Source organism: Pteropus medius, unplaced genomic scaffold (genome assembly GCF_902729225.1).
Source record: "Pteropus medius unplaced genomic scaffold, Ma_sr-lr_union100, whole genome shotgun sequence".
NCBI classification, from domain to species: domain Eukaryota; kingdom Metazoa; phylum Chordata; class Mammalia; order Chiroptera; family Pteropodidae; genus Pteropus; species Pteropus medius.
Window position 1 is genome coordinate 18,842,069 of NW_024356249.1, and position 14,671 is coordinate 18,856,739.

At 35.3% G+C, this 14,671-nt stretch overlaps 1 pseudogene; it reads left to right on the forward strand.

Moving 5' to 3' along the window:
• The first annotated feature begins 13,695 nt into the window (after positions 1-13,695).
• On the forward strand, positions 13,696-13,814 carry LOC120601278 (uncharacterized; annotated as a pseudogene).
• The last annotated feature ends 857 nt before the right edge of the window (positions 13,815-14,671 follow it).

Here is a 14,671-nt window from a genome sequence, read left to right on the forward strand (position 1 = left end):
CCATCAATTCTATTTACCACTACGTACTGCATCAACAGTACTTCCCTTTTTCTTCTTCTCCTACTGCCTTTTGGTTTCTATTTACTCAGCAATACCTAATATCAATAATTTGAATACAGTGAGTACCAGTAAATGTCGTTACTTGACTAACGGGTTTCCTGCTCCCTCTAAAGACATTACCCAAATCTGGTAATGTTTTGCAATAATTTGAGTCAGACTATGTAATCTGACTTGGTGATACTTTACATGTGGTTTCCCATAGTGACACAACCAGCAATTATGTATAATTTCTGATACTCTTTTCAAAAATTTCCCAATACCATCCTCTTGATACAGTTACAAAGAATTATAAGATTCATGTAATCTAGGAATTCTGAGAAGATTTCAAGCTGCCACAAAAAAAAAATAGATATAAATATAGAATAACCATTGTATGAATGCAAACAGAAATATGGTACAGGTATTCTTGATAATTAATTATTTTATGGTTAAAACAAACAAAATATTCCTCCCATATACAATTCTACTTACTATGTGAGGATTTCTACTCCTTTATCATTTAATCTCTTAACTCACCTTTCTGCTTATTTGTGGTGTAATCTTGGCCTTCCCAATTAACTGCACGAGAACCTGATTTTTTTAAAAAAGTTTTTCCTTTTGTAGCATTAGTTTTTAAGTTACTTGTATGCTTCTAAATCTAGTTTCCTGTGGATGTGCTATATGCCCTCAATTAGATTTTAAGTTCGTCAAGGTCAGAGGTTACCCAATTTCATAGAATTACAATCTTAGAGTTCATCTAGTGCAAGACTCATTTTACAGCTAAGATGAGATTTAGATAAATAATATGTCTTGATAAAAATTCCAAATCTAGCTGATATTATTTTATAACCCAAGCATTCTGATGGTCAGGTTCATGTTCTACCTTTTATAGAATATCTTATACATACACATACATATGATATAACGTATCTGAATCATATGATATATAATATAAGTGTTCAGTATTACTGACTGACCACTAAACAGTTACCAAATATAGCCTTCAAAATAACATATTATTTAATCTCTGTACTGGAAAACTAGTAACTGTAGTTTAAAAATGTGGCTTACCTCACTTCTGAGAAAAACTACCAGTGTTAGACAACTAATATTTTGCTAATATTTTGTTGTTTGTTACCATCTCATGTTCAATTAACATAACTGGTCTCAAGCATTGTTGTTTAAGGCAGTAGAGAAGAGTCAAAAACCATGTATATTTTAAAAGTAATTCTTTCTAAATCAAATAATTGCCTAAACTATTGGTTACTTGTAGTTAGTGTGTTCTAATTATAGTCCATTTCCTCAGCTAGATTTGAAAGGCCCACACAAGTGGCACACCTGGAAAAACCTGACATGGATCACTCTAAAGCTACAAAGTAATTATAGAAGAAGTTTGTTTTTCATTTCCTCCTCCCTCCTAAATATGCTTTCCTTTGTATTAACCTCACCACCTTTGTCATAGCTCTAAATGCACACATTGCTGAAACACACAAAGTTACCAAGGCATCACACTTTCTCATGCCTCTGTTGACACTCTATCTAAATTGTGTTTTGCAACCTATCTATCCTTTAAAATTCAACTCAGTTACCTTTTTTTTTTTCATGAAACCTACACTGAGTCCTCTAGCTAAAGCTAGTAATTTCTTCTTCTAGATTCCCATAGAAAGTTTTCCATGGATTTTTGCCATGTACTATAGTGGCAAGGTGTACAAATTTTATAAATCAGTTCTAGGTTCTGATCTCGGCTTTGCCTTCAGTTAACTTGGACAACTTGCTCTGGAAACTTCGGTTTCTTCATCTGTACATTGGGGATAATAATGGTACCTTCCCATAGGGCTGTTGTGAGGATTTAATGAGCTAGTTCAGGTAAAGTGCTTAGCACTCAACACAGGCCTTAGCAATGAATGTTAGCTATTATCATCATATTATAATACCAATCAGTTCCTGGAGGACATGGGGTGTCTTAATTAGCTGTCTGACAAATGCAGACTCTGGCTCCTAAGTGTTTAAAAAAGCTTTATTGTAATATATACTGATTGAATGACTTTTTCATTTTATATCCCTAAATGTTAGCTGAAAAATTGAGCTAGCCACCCATATAGGGTTTAGAGAATGCCATAAAATGTGGCTCTGAGTCTCCAGAACAGGAGAGCGAACACTTCCTCCAGAAAACCCCCAGTCATACAAACAATCCTATTCTTTCCTACTCTACATTCAGTCACCACTTACATTTCTAATTGATTTCCTACTCTTTCATTTCTCTGTCAACATAAGTTCAGGCCATCAGCATTGTCATGCCATGTCCCAAATGAAGTGCAGAATATGGGAAGTGTCCAAAGTGAGCCTTTAGGTTGAGATAGGACAAGTTTAAAGCTTCTACTTATTGCCATTAACTTATTTAAATCATTGTTACACAATATATCAGATATAGAAAAAAAAATCTTGGTTTATCCCTTCTAACTTCCATTCCCTTCCCCATAGGCAACCACTAATCTGAATCTGGTGTTCATTATTCCCATCCATTTTGGTTTTTTCTCAACACACAAAACTGTTTGTTTTTCATCCTTTTTATCCACTTAATATATGGTACCTAATTCAAAAAGCATTTACGGAATGAATTAATTAGTATGATTTCTTTGCATAGTCTTAAAAAACTATATGACTAGAGAATATTAGACTAATTTCTCACTTTTAAAAATCTCCCTATTTGGCAACATAAATTATGGGGCATGAATGAAAAATTAAATCAGACTCTTGACCTGGAAAGAAGAAACAGCACAATGAACAGATTTGCTGGTAGTAAGTGAAAAGGTAAATTCAACATCTTTAATTTTTTACCCTTAGTGTCTGACAATACTTTGAACTCTTATTCAGACTCAGTAATAGCAAAATAGCAGTAGAGCAGAAAAAGAAGTTTGTCTCTTGTGTTTACTCAAACCACTCCAACCTACAATAAAATCATGTTTCTCTAACTCAAGTCTAACTGAACAAATTGTACGAGTACTTGCCCAGATTCCTTCTCTCGGTTCTTTGGAGATGCCGCAGTGATCCATGTGCAGAAATGTTTACACTGTCAACTTCCTTCGTCGTTTGATAATGGCCTTTCTCAGCTCTGCTGCTCCTTATCTCATCAGACCTCTCCCACTGTTGTAGCTTTAACAATTTTTCTGATGCTCCCCTCATGGGACATATTTCAGTGCTCTTTTCTCCTCAGCTTCTTCCTCTGACTTTAGCTACATCCATTGCAGGTAGGTGCTGACCGATCTCTGGCCATTGTCCCAGGCTGTGTGGTGGGGCACTCAATTTTCTTCAGTTTTCTCCTGTGAGCTGCTTCTGATGAATAGAGCTGTGGCAGGCACTGTGTGTGGTCTGACCAGATCCCGTTCGATCACTTTTGACCCTTTCTGTGCTTCAGTGCTTTTTGCCTCTGCTTCACAGAACCTGTAATTATTCTTTGAAGAACTGCTCTTTTGCTGCTAGGGCTGCTTTGTCAGCAAGCACTGAGCTGGGAGTTAGGTCCTCTGAAGGAGCTCTTAACCAACGGCTGTCAAATGATGGGGTACAAAAACCCAGGTCAAGCCTCAGGTCAGAACAACTCTGAAGTGTAATTTGCATTCCAGATTTCTCCTAATGGAGAAGGCCAATCTCAACTTGCCTTTCCCCGTTTTCCTGGGAATGAATGAAATGTGAAAAGTTATCAGAGTAGGAACACGAGGATGGCAGTAGAATAGAAGGTAGGTTTTGCGTGTGAAGGCGTTTTGGTACTCCAGATTGTGCAGGCCAGTTATAAAACTTGGAGAACTTCATCAGGGTTGAACCAGTCTTGAGCATAAGCCTCCAAATATTAATTTGGAAGGACATTAATCTACTCTTGCCTCCGTAAGATTAGCCCTGGGAATAGAGTACAGCTAAATTTGCAGGTGACTTTAAATGTGGAGAGGAATAGAGAGAGCAAAGCCAGGAACTCACCCAATTTATACTTGACACTGTGCAGAGCAGAGGTGGAGGAGAGAGAACTTTAGACTACAGGACATGATCCATGTCCTAAAATAACTTACATGCTGCTTGTGAAAGGCAAGAATTCAATACATAAAAAGGTACCCTACAAAGCAATATATGATAATTGAAAAATAACACATATGAGAAATGTTTTCTTTATATGTGTGAGATAGGATGTGTCAAAAGTTCAGAAATAATAGAAGTAAAACTAATGAATTACTGAAGTAGTAATTAGTAAAAGTTTATTGTGCACACATAAAAAAGACAGTTTGCAAACTGGGCGCACTCAAACCAAAACATGGAATGAGGCTCAGGGATATATTGTTATAAAGCAGCTTATATAGTAAGAAAGCAAGGACTGTTTATTCTTCACAGCAATTGGTAATACTAGAATTTTCTTAAATTATATTAATTTTGGGAAACACTTCAAGTTTTGCTTATGATTTCCAGAGGCATAAGCAAGAAATGACCCAGGTCAAGTTAGCCTTGCAAAATAAGCTAAATTAAGCTTTGCTTGTACGACAAAACTGGTTTTGTCTGTTCAGGGAATTTTCAAGGACGGTCTCTGTTTTTGATTTTAACAGATGTAAATCATATTGAAACAATGGATGAAAGGAGGAAATATAGACTTTCAAATTCTATTTCCCCTGTGTGTTTCTTAACATACCATATTGCCTATGTCATGAGTGAAGTGTGAATTTAAAGCATATTACAATGTTAAATTATTGTTTATTTATAATGTTAATATTTCTACAGAAAATCTAGATTCTAAAGATAAGTGCACATGTGATGGCATCTATGAGTTCATATACTAACTGCTTCTTAGATTAGTTGGTTTATTTTAGGAAACAGTTTCCGAATTTCATAATTTTTGACATAGTACGACAAAGAGATTAATGTATAGCAGAGCATATTACAATAGACTATTTTGAATGGTATTGAACAAAAGAATATCTGCATCTAGGGAAAGTAATTTCTTTCAATAAGAAATCATGTCTTCTGTTTAACATTTTTATATTTTGGCTTTTGGAAAAATTAGCTGTATAATTTCTGCTAATTAGTGTAGTCATTGAGACTCAAGTTCATCATCCATTAAAAGGGAAACAATGGTAAGTAATATTTATGTTATGTTCTTTGTAAGGATAAAATGATATATAAATGTTGCACACTTTATAAATATATTAAGCACTGCTATTTTTAATTCACAATCTGATGGAGATTGAATTCTATTCATTCATCTTCACTGTGATAACTGTAATGAACATATAAAATATTTCCATGAATGTTTAAGTTTTCATTTAAATGAAACAAAGATATTTCCCCCAGTTTGTTTTGACATTGTCCTACCTTGTATTGTTGTGGATAAAAAGGCCTTCTGAAATATAGGAAAGAGTATTGGCTTAGAATACACAGATTTCAGGCCTATTTTTTTACTTAAAAAGTCCAGTGATCTTGGAAAAGTCTCTTAATATATCCATCTAATTAAAAAAATTATTGTGAAACTTGCATAAAATAATGTATTAAAGGTATTTTCTAAAATAAAAGTGCTAGATGAATGTAAAGCAGTATCATTAAAGTACATAATACCTTATGATGTCAGTAACCTGTCATTCATATTTTTTCTCATGTCTCTAATCTACTCAAGTCTAATACTCCATCAGCATTCTCTAAAAACACTTATTGTGCTTCTATTATGTATTGGCACTCTACGAGTCATTAAAAATGTAGCAATTAACAAGACAGTCATAGTCCCTGCCTCCATAGAGCTTATTATTTAGAGGAGAGACATATAGTAAACAAATAATCACTTAAATAACAATGTAATTATAATTGTGATAAATGTAATGAAGATTTGAGTGTACAGGTTGGGTGATAACTTTTAATGGGTCTTTCACATTTCTGTACATCTTGCAAGCTGACTGACTATCCTTTGTCCTGGACTATCTTTTCAAAGAGAGTTTGCACAGCAAGAAGCTTTGGAAGATAGTGTCTCTCTCTAGGGCAAAGCGTAGGCATGCTTACTGTCTATTATAAAAGATTCTGGTTTCCTAAACTCAAGATTCCACTTCTGTAATGCACCCTATTTAATGCGCAGGCTTCCATCTGGATCCATTTGTGTTGCCATATGAGATGGGGACACAGAGAAACTAATGCTGATGCTTTTGTTGCTTGATGTGCTGTGAGTGATAAAGACCTTTATTTCTGAGCCTCAGGTCTCATGTTTTCTGCCAAGATCCATGAAACTGACAGGCTAACTTGTTAGCTTGAAAACAAAGCAGAATCACAGACCATCATAAAAGGGGATCAATTCTAGGAAGTGACATTTAAGCCTGTAGCCTATCCTCCTTCCAATTCATTTTTAAAATAAATCCTATTTTACTATAAAATGTTTGAAATATGCAGATAAGAATACAGATTAATATATAAACATCTACATATCCGCAACCAAGCTTTATCAAACACTAACTAGCATTGTAACATAGTTGCTTTAGATGTTTATGAATAAAGTATTACATATACAGTTGAGGTTCCCTACGTTTTCCTCTCTTGTGTCATTCTCCTCTGTCCATGCTTCCCTCCCTAGAGGTACACACTATCACAAATTCAGTATGTATTATTCTATACTGCTTATTTCTTCGATAAAATATTTTATCATTTTTATCAACAACAGTTTACATGTAAATGGATGTGCAAGGTAATTAAAGAAACTTGGTACTCAGCACATATTTCCAGTGTAAGGACAGGATAATATTGCCACTGATAATGAATTCTTCTGGAAGAAGATAAACTAAATTGCCTTTGGGTTATAATCTGGCTTCAACATTTCTGTAAATTTACAGGTGCTCCGTCAGGGGAAATCATGTGGCAAGGCAATGCGTAAGTCCCAGGAAACTCCAGTACAGTAGGTACTAGAATGTGGGCTAGGTTTGAGATGTCTGACAGGAATGAGATAAGGAGGTGGGTAGGCATCTTTGTGTGTTTTCATCCTACATTCTCAATGGCCAACCTCCCACTCTCAAAATTAGGCTGAAGCAGTGTACTTTTACAGTGAGATGAACATCCTCAGATGGTCCAAGCAGATGGTCCTTGCCACCTAGGCATGGAGGAAAGAGCAGGAATTTCACCCGTACATGATCAAAACAAGCCAAATATAAACAAAGATCTGAGCCAGGCTCACCTTGGTGCTCAGCCTTCAGATTACAAAGACCGCACAAGAGCAGGAGGCATTTTTATCTTGATGATCCTTAACATGCCCTATTTCTTGATGCACACTGTGCTCCAATCTGGACATGTTCCCCTCTTTGCCAGGCGCATAGGTTTCATTTTGGTGTCTCCATTTCTCATTCTGCTGGAGATTCTTTTTGCACTCTGTGTTGAATATGAGATCTCCTATTTTGTGTCAGATCTCTTATTTTCTGCATCCAACAATGTCCTCTTTTTTGATTTCCTCTTGTACTTGTAGAACATATTATCCAGGAGCTTCCTGAGAAAAGATATCTCAGAGCTAAATTTTTACAACTATACATATCTGAAAATATCTATTTAACACTCATGTATGATTGATAGTTTGGATGTGTACAGAATTCGAGATTGGAATTAATTTTCATTCAGAATTTTGAAGGCATTGTTCTACTGCCTTAGAATTTTTTTGTATGTGACCTCTTTGTCTTCAGCGTTATGAGATGTGACAATAAAGTTACTTTTGTGGGCCTATTTTCATCCATCTTATTGGGCCCTGTGGGCCATTGCAATCTGGAAAACTATGTTCTTCAGTTCTGAGAAAGTTTCTTAAACTATTTCATTGATGATTTTCATTTTTCACTGTACTTTCTTTCTACAACTCCAGTTATTTGTAAATTCTACTTCCTGTACTTTATTATTTAAATCTTTTTTTCTGTATTTCCATATCTATCTTTCAAGTAACAGCCCTGACTAACTTGACTACTGAGTTTTTCCTATTATTTGTTATCTGCTAATATTTGTGAGTGTTTGACTACCCTAGTTGGGTTTTACTTTAGGAATATCTGATTGGGTTATTTTATGATTCTCATCTTATTTTGGTCAGAATCCTCAGGGCAGACTTTACTAATCTCTTGCTAGGAGAGGAAAGGCCTGGTTAATAGTATTTTAGAAGTCAAGTAGAAGAAGAAGGCTGATGTCTCAGCATTCACCATTGGGATATTACTTTTTTTTTTCTGGCATGATATCTTCACCTTCCACTGAGCTCGGTGTCCACCAGTCCCAAATCCCTTTATTTTACTCTCCCTAGAGAACAAACTTCTAGGCTTCTACCAGGGTGAGAGGAGGGGCAGTGGCTCTACAGCAGAGAGCATCAGAGCAGGGCTAAGGATCTACCTGCTCCTCAAATAGCCTCATCTGGTCCTTCTGATTTGGGGACCTCCTTCACCTTCATGTCCAGAGGTACTTGGTGCTATCAAGTTATGGACCCTTGAGGATTCTGTGGTTACAAATGAAGCTGATTCTTGACTTTTGCTACCACCAGTCTAGGATTTGGCTTTTTGGGATCCTCAAGTCTGCTGTAAACCTCCATCTATATTCTAGTCTCAAAATTTTTGGTGCTGTTGTCTCCTTTCTTTTTTTCCATATTGTTTTGTACTTATTAATTAAAAATAAAATTCCTTCTGGTAGAGTTTTGTAAGCAAGGGAAAATTAGATAAATGTGTGTTTGTTTGTTTGTTTGTTTTGCCAGTTTTACCTAGAATCTCCAACTTACTTATTATATTGTAGCTGGAAGGACATCTTGTTTTGTTTTCATGGATGTAATATCTCTCATGTGAGGATATTATTGATAGTTTTATTTTCCTTTTTAGTTTTCCAAACAGTATATTTTAAAAAACACAACTCTGTTAATGTCACTCTCCTCATAAAACTCCTATTTCAGCATCTTCTTATGTAGTTTTTAGATAAAGACAAAATTTTTAATCATGATTTTCAATACCACATCAGGGGGCACAAACTTATGGTGAAATGCATATTATTTTTGCAGCATGGTGTTGTCTTGTTTCAAATTGAAATTTGAATGCCTGTTGGCAAGGTTTATATTCTCCATTTTACCACAGGTTCTGCTGCTCCGTCTTGTCATTCCATATATTATCTGCTCATTCCCTAAGGTATTAGAGTCATTTACCTCAGCCCCGCATGTTTTGGCATTTCCAGCTGATCTCTTAGCACACTTCCCTTATTTTCTCAGCCACATTGGCTTTCTTTTGGGCCTTTGTAAGCCCCATGATCGCTCCTCTGCTGTTCCTATAAATGTACAACTTACTCTGCTTGTAACCCCCTTTTTTCCCTTTAATGCTGTTCTCCTTCAGATCTCTACTCAGTTGTTTCTTCTGTCTTCTCACCTTCCTGCCAAGGCCAAATCCCCATCATAGGCTCTCTTAGCACCATGGAGCTATTTTATATATATTTTTATATTTTTTTTGTGTTCACTTCCCTCAACTAAATTATAAGCTTCATGGAGTAGGATCCGGGTCCATTTTGCCTTCTATTACATTCATAGTGCCTAGCAGAGAACTTAGCTCAGAGTAGATACTTAATAACTATTTATTAAATGAATGAATGAAGCAGATACCTTAAATATAAATAGGAATTATAAGGTGAGGACTAAGGAAAGTCTACAGGCCAGGAAAACATATGAGAATAAGCTTGGTGTATTTGAGGAACAGAAAGACAAGGGCTGTGGCTAGAGCCATGTGAACCAGGGGAAGTGGTACTAAATGGAGCTATAAGGATCAACAGGGGCCTGATCACAGGGGGACTTTGAAACAATGATAACACATGTGAACTTTTTTTAAGGGCAATTTTAGTAGGGGAGTTTACATACCAGATTGTATGTGGACAATGTGATCGAAATGGCAAAAGTGGATGAGAGGAGGCCAGTTAAAAGGTTATTGCCCTAGCCTAGGCAAGAACTGATGGCTTAGGGGAAAAGATAGTAAAAATGGAGAGAAGTATCAAAGTATATTTTAGAAGGCACGAAATTTGATGATGGATTGGAGATAGGAAGTGAAGAAAAGAGAATTGTCAAAAATGACACTCAGGTTTCTGGATTAATCAACTGGGTGAACACAGGTACCATTTATTAAGGTGGGAAAGATAAAGGGGGAACAGATTTTGGGGGGAAGAGGAGGATATCAATTTTGAATGCTTGTTTAAGATACTTGTGAGTTATCTGAATCTTGAGAAGACTATTGAAGTCTAGAGCTCAGAAGAGAGGTCTGGATTGGAGATTTAAATTTGTGAGTTTTTGGCATATAGTTGTATTTAAACCACTTTGGTAGATGAGCTGATCCAGATAGAGGGTGAGAAGGGGCTTGATGATAATCAACCTAAAGAAGAAGCTAAAATAGTAGGATATTGTGGTCCCACATAATGTCTACATTAGTGATTTTGATGTGGAAAACAGAAGTGGGGACAGGAATAGAGAAAATCTGAGGTGGATGTGACTTTAATGAAAGGATGACTGAGCTGGGTTGGAAAAGGTCACTTGGGATGAGGTTAATTAGATGAGAGGGCAAGATACTGAATGCTTATCAACTGAACACTGATGCAGATTAGGTTAATGACAAGAGTTGGGGTGGGGGTTGGGGGATTGAGAGCCAGGTACAACAGAGTTCAGGGAATGGAAGGAGTGACCAAGTCAGTAGATGACGGTAATCAAGATGAGAAGTGGAGATATAACTGAATGACATAAGTCAAGTTAAAGTATTTGTGCTTTGTCCGGCAGCAATAAGATATTGTAATTATTTGAATTTTACAAATAAAAGCCACCCTACTCCCCCCAAATCCCAACTGAACTAAGAAAGCAAACTAAACTAAAAACAAAACAAAGTTTATTGCAATTATTTGCCTGGTTCCTTATGTAAATATTTAGGCTTTTTGTTAGAGTATAGCAACAACAAACACCCAACGCTCCAAAAAAGTAATATAGTAAAATACAGTAATGTAAGAATGTGAGGATATTTTTTCCTTTGATATTTAGATCCACTATACCTGAAAATTCTGAAAAATAAAAACAGAAGGTAGAAACGTTGGAGGCATATGTAAATGGAGTTCTATTTGGGATGATTAATTTGTTTTTCTTGGGTGATAAATATTTAAGAATTTACCACATTGTAATTAAGTGTTATGGTGTCCTTATGAATTAGATACCCTAATTTTAAAGAAGATTCATTCAACTGTCAAACATAAAAGTAAATATTTACTTGTTTTGTATATTCTGTTGTCATCCTCAACAATAAGATAAAGTCACTGAACTATAGGTTAAATCGCATTGCATTATCAGTATTATAATTCTGTCATATTATATAAACAAGATATATGAGAACTTCGACTAATAGAATTATTACCTTTGAATTCACATACACACACACATTATCACATACTAATTAGCACAAGTAACAAATTTCAAACATAGACATAAAAATACGCTCTGTAACCAGTTACATAAAATTCTTCTTTGCAATCTCTTCTAAATATCAGTGAAACTGGTTTTGTGTTCTACAAACATTTGGAACTTTAAGGGGTCACATTTTAACAAAGCAAATTCCTCAAAGGGTCTCATCTGTAGTTAACTATTTCTCACACTTAACGCCCTGGTGATGATTGGAACAGAAGGCAGTTTTTCTTTATTTTATGATTGTTTATTAGCTAAAACAGAATGGCTTTCTTTAAAAAAAAAAAGGGAGCAAGAAAAATTATCTAGAGTGCTGTTTTTTGTTAGTTTCACAGTTGATAAATATTCATCATGACAAAAACTAAATTTAGTTTCTGTGCTAGTTATAATTTTTAGTTATACAGAACAGAACAAATTGGAGTTACCTTGGTCTAGGTACTTATTACAAGGAAACTGGAGAATTAAGGAAGACTGGATCTCAGCCAGGTGTGAGACCCAAGAACAGGAATTCCACCTGTTCTAAATAGAAAAATAGGAACCAAAGTGCATCTCAGCCTCCTGGAGACCAGAATGCCTTCAGAACCCGGGAGATCATTCCAGACTGGAGCAAGACTGCTCTGGCATATAGGTTGTGTGCTCACCTCATCAATCCCTACTCCATGCTTAGCCATTAGTGTGACTCAACCTCTTCTGCTCCTGCTGCTACCACTTCCAAAGTCATAAGTCAATGAACTCACTCTTACTCTCCCACCCTGACTGTGCAGTTGTCTGAAAAAGCAAAAATAAGAAAGATAAGCCACAGACAGAAGTGTGCAGGCTGGACAGCGGCCTGGAGCCTCTGGGTGCAGTGGGCAGGTAGCCATGGAGAAGGATCCTATGAGCATGGGGTGGCTTCACCCACTACCCCTGGGACTGGAAAATCTAAGCTGAAAACATTGCCCGAGGAAGATCTTATTACGTTTGTCAAGAAGCAGATGCTGAAACAGAAAGCTAAATCAAAATATACAGATATTGGGATGAAAATATTTGTCTTGACCACAATATCATTTAATCATGGTTAAAAATTAGTTTTTTGTTAGTACATTGGCTTGTTTTGTTTACTGATGAGTCTAGTAAAATCTTAGACAGTTTAATGGGATCTATTATTATTTAAGATTCTAATTAGTACTTCTGATTTTATTTTATTATCTGACATCTCTAAATTGTGGTAACCTTTGAATTATTCAAGTAAAGTCAGCGGGGAAGATTTCTAAAAACAATTTGTTGAAGTTAAGCACATTTTGGATTAAAGACTTAAATGTAAGACTCCAAACCATAAAACTCCTAGAAGAAAACATAGGCAAGTAAACTCTTCGACATTGCTCTTAGTAATATTTTGGATCTGTTTCTTCAGACAAACAAACAAAAAATAAGCAAATGGGACTATATCAAACTAAAAAGTTTTTGCACAACAAAGGAAACCACCAACAAAACAAAAAGGTGACCTTCTGAATGGGAGAAGATATTCGCCAATGATACATCTAATAAGGAATTAATATCCAAAATATATAAGGAATTCATGCAACTTAACACCAAATATAAACAATTCAATTAAAAAATAGGCATCTTACTTGAATAGACATTTTTCCAAAGATGACATACTGATGGCTAATAAACATATTAAAAGATGCTCAATGTCACTAATCATTAAGGAAATGCAAATTAAAACCACAATGAGATATGACCTCACACCTGTCAGAATAGCTATTATCATTAAATAAACAACAAGTGTTGCCCAGGATACAGAAAAAAGGGAACCCTTGTGCACTGTTAGCAGGTTTGCAAATTGGTGTAGAGACTTGGAAAACAGTATGGCAGTTCCTCAAAATATTAAAAATAGAACTACTATATGATTCAGCAATCCAACTTCTGGGTATTTATCTGAAGAAACCCAAAATACTAATTTGAAAAGGTATATACACCCTTAGTTCACTGCAGCATTATTTACAATAGCCAAAATACAGAAACAACCAAAGTATCCATCGATAGACGAATGGATAAAGAAGCAGTATAGTTATATGAGAGAATATTACACGGCAATGAAAGGAACAAAATCTTGCCATTGTGACAACATGGAAGGATCTAGAGGGTTTTATGCTAAGTGAAATAAGACAGAGAAATAAAAACATCATATAATTTCATTTATATGTAGAATTTAAAAAACAAACAAAAAAGTGAGCAAAAAAAATCCCAGAACAGTCTATGGCCATGCCACTCTGAATGTTCCCGATCTCATCTGATCTTCGAAGCTAAGCAGATTTGGGCCTGGTTAGTACCTGGATGGGAAACCACCTAGGAATACCAGGTGCTATAGGAATTAAAAACAAAACAAAACAAAACAAAAAAACAGAAACTCGTGGATACAGAGAACAAAATGACAGTTGTCAAATGGGAGGGAGATTGGGGGCTGATTAAAAAGGTGAAAGGGATGAAATACAAATTGCTGGTTATAAAAATAGTCATGGGGATGGAAAGTACAGCGTAGGGAATATAGCCAATAATATTGAACAACTATGTATGGTGTCAGATAGGTACTAGACTTACCCAGATGATAACTTCATAAGTTATATAAATGTCTAATCACTATGTTGCAAACCTGAAACTGATATAATATTGTATGCCAAGTGTAACTGAAAAATAAAAAATACAAAAATAATGTTAGAGACTTCTTTAAGCCAAAACAAAAAGATACTAATTAGTAATATGAAAACATATGAAAGTATAAATCTCATTGGTAAATGTTAAAATATAGTTATTCAGTTTATTCTCATGTTTAGTGGTGGTGATTAAATCACTTATAAATCTGGTATGAAGGAAAAAAGACAAAAATATTTAAAATAACTATAACTACAATAATTTAAGAGATATACAAGGTAAAAAGATGTAAACTGTAACAGCAAAAGCATAAAATGGTGTAGAGAGAGTACAAATGTAGAGCTTAGTATGAGTTCACAGTTATCAGCTTAAAATAGACTGTTGTAAATATAAAACGTTTTATATAAGCCTCATAATAACCATGAAGCAAGACCCTAAAGTAGATACAAAAAAAGATAAAAAGAAAGGAATTGAAGTATGTTACTACAGAAAATCATCAAATCACAAAGGAAGAGAGCAAGAGAAGAAAAAAAAGGGGGGAATTATAAAACATCCAGAAAACAATTAATATAATGGCAA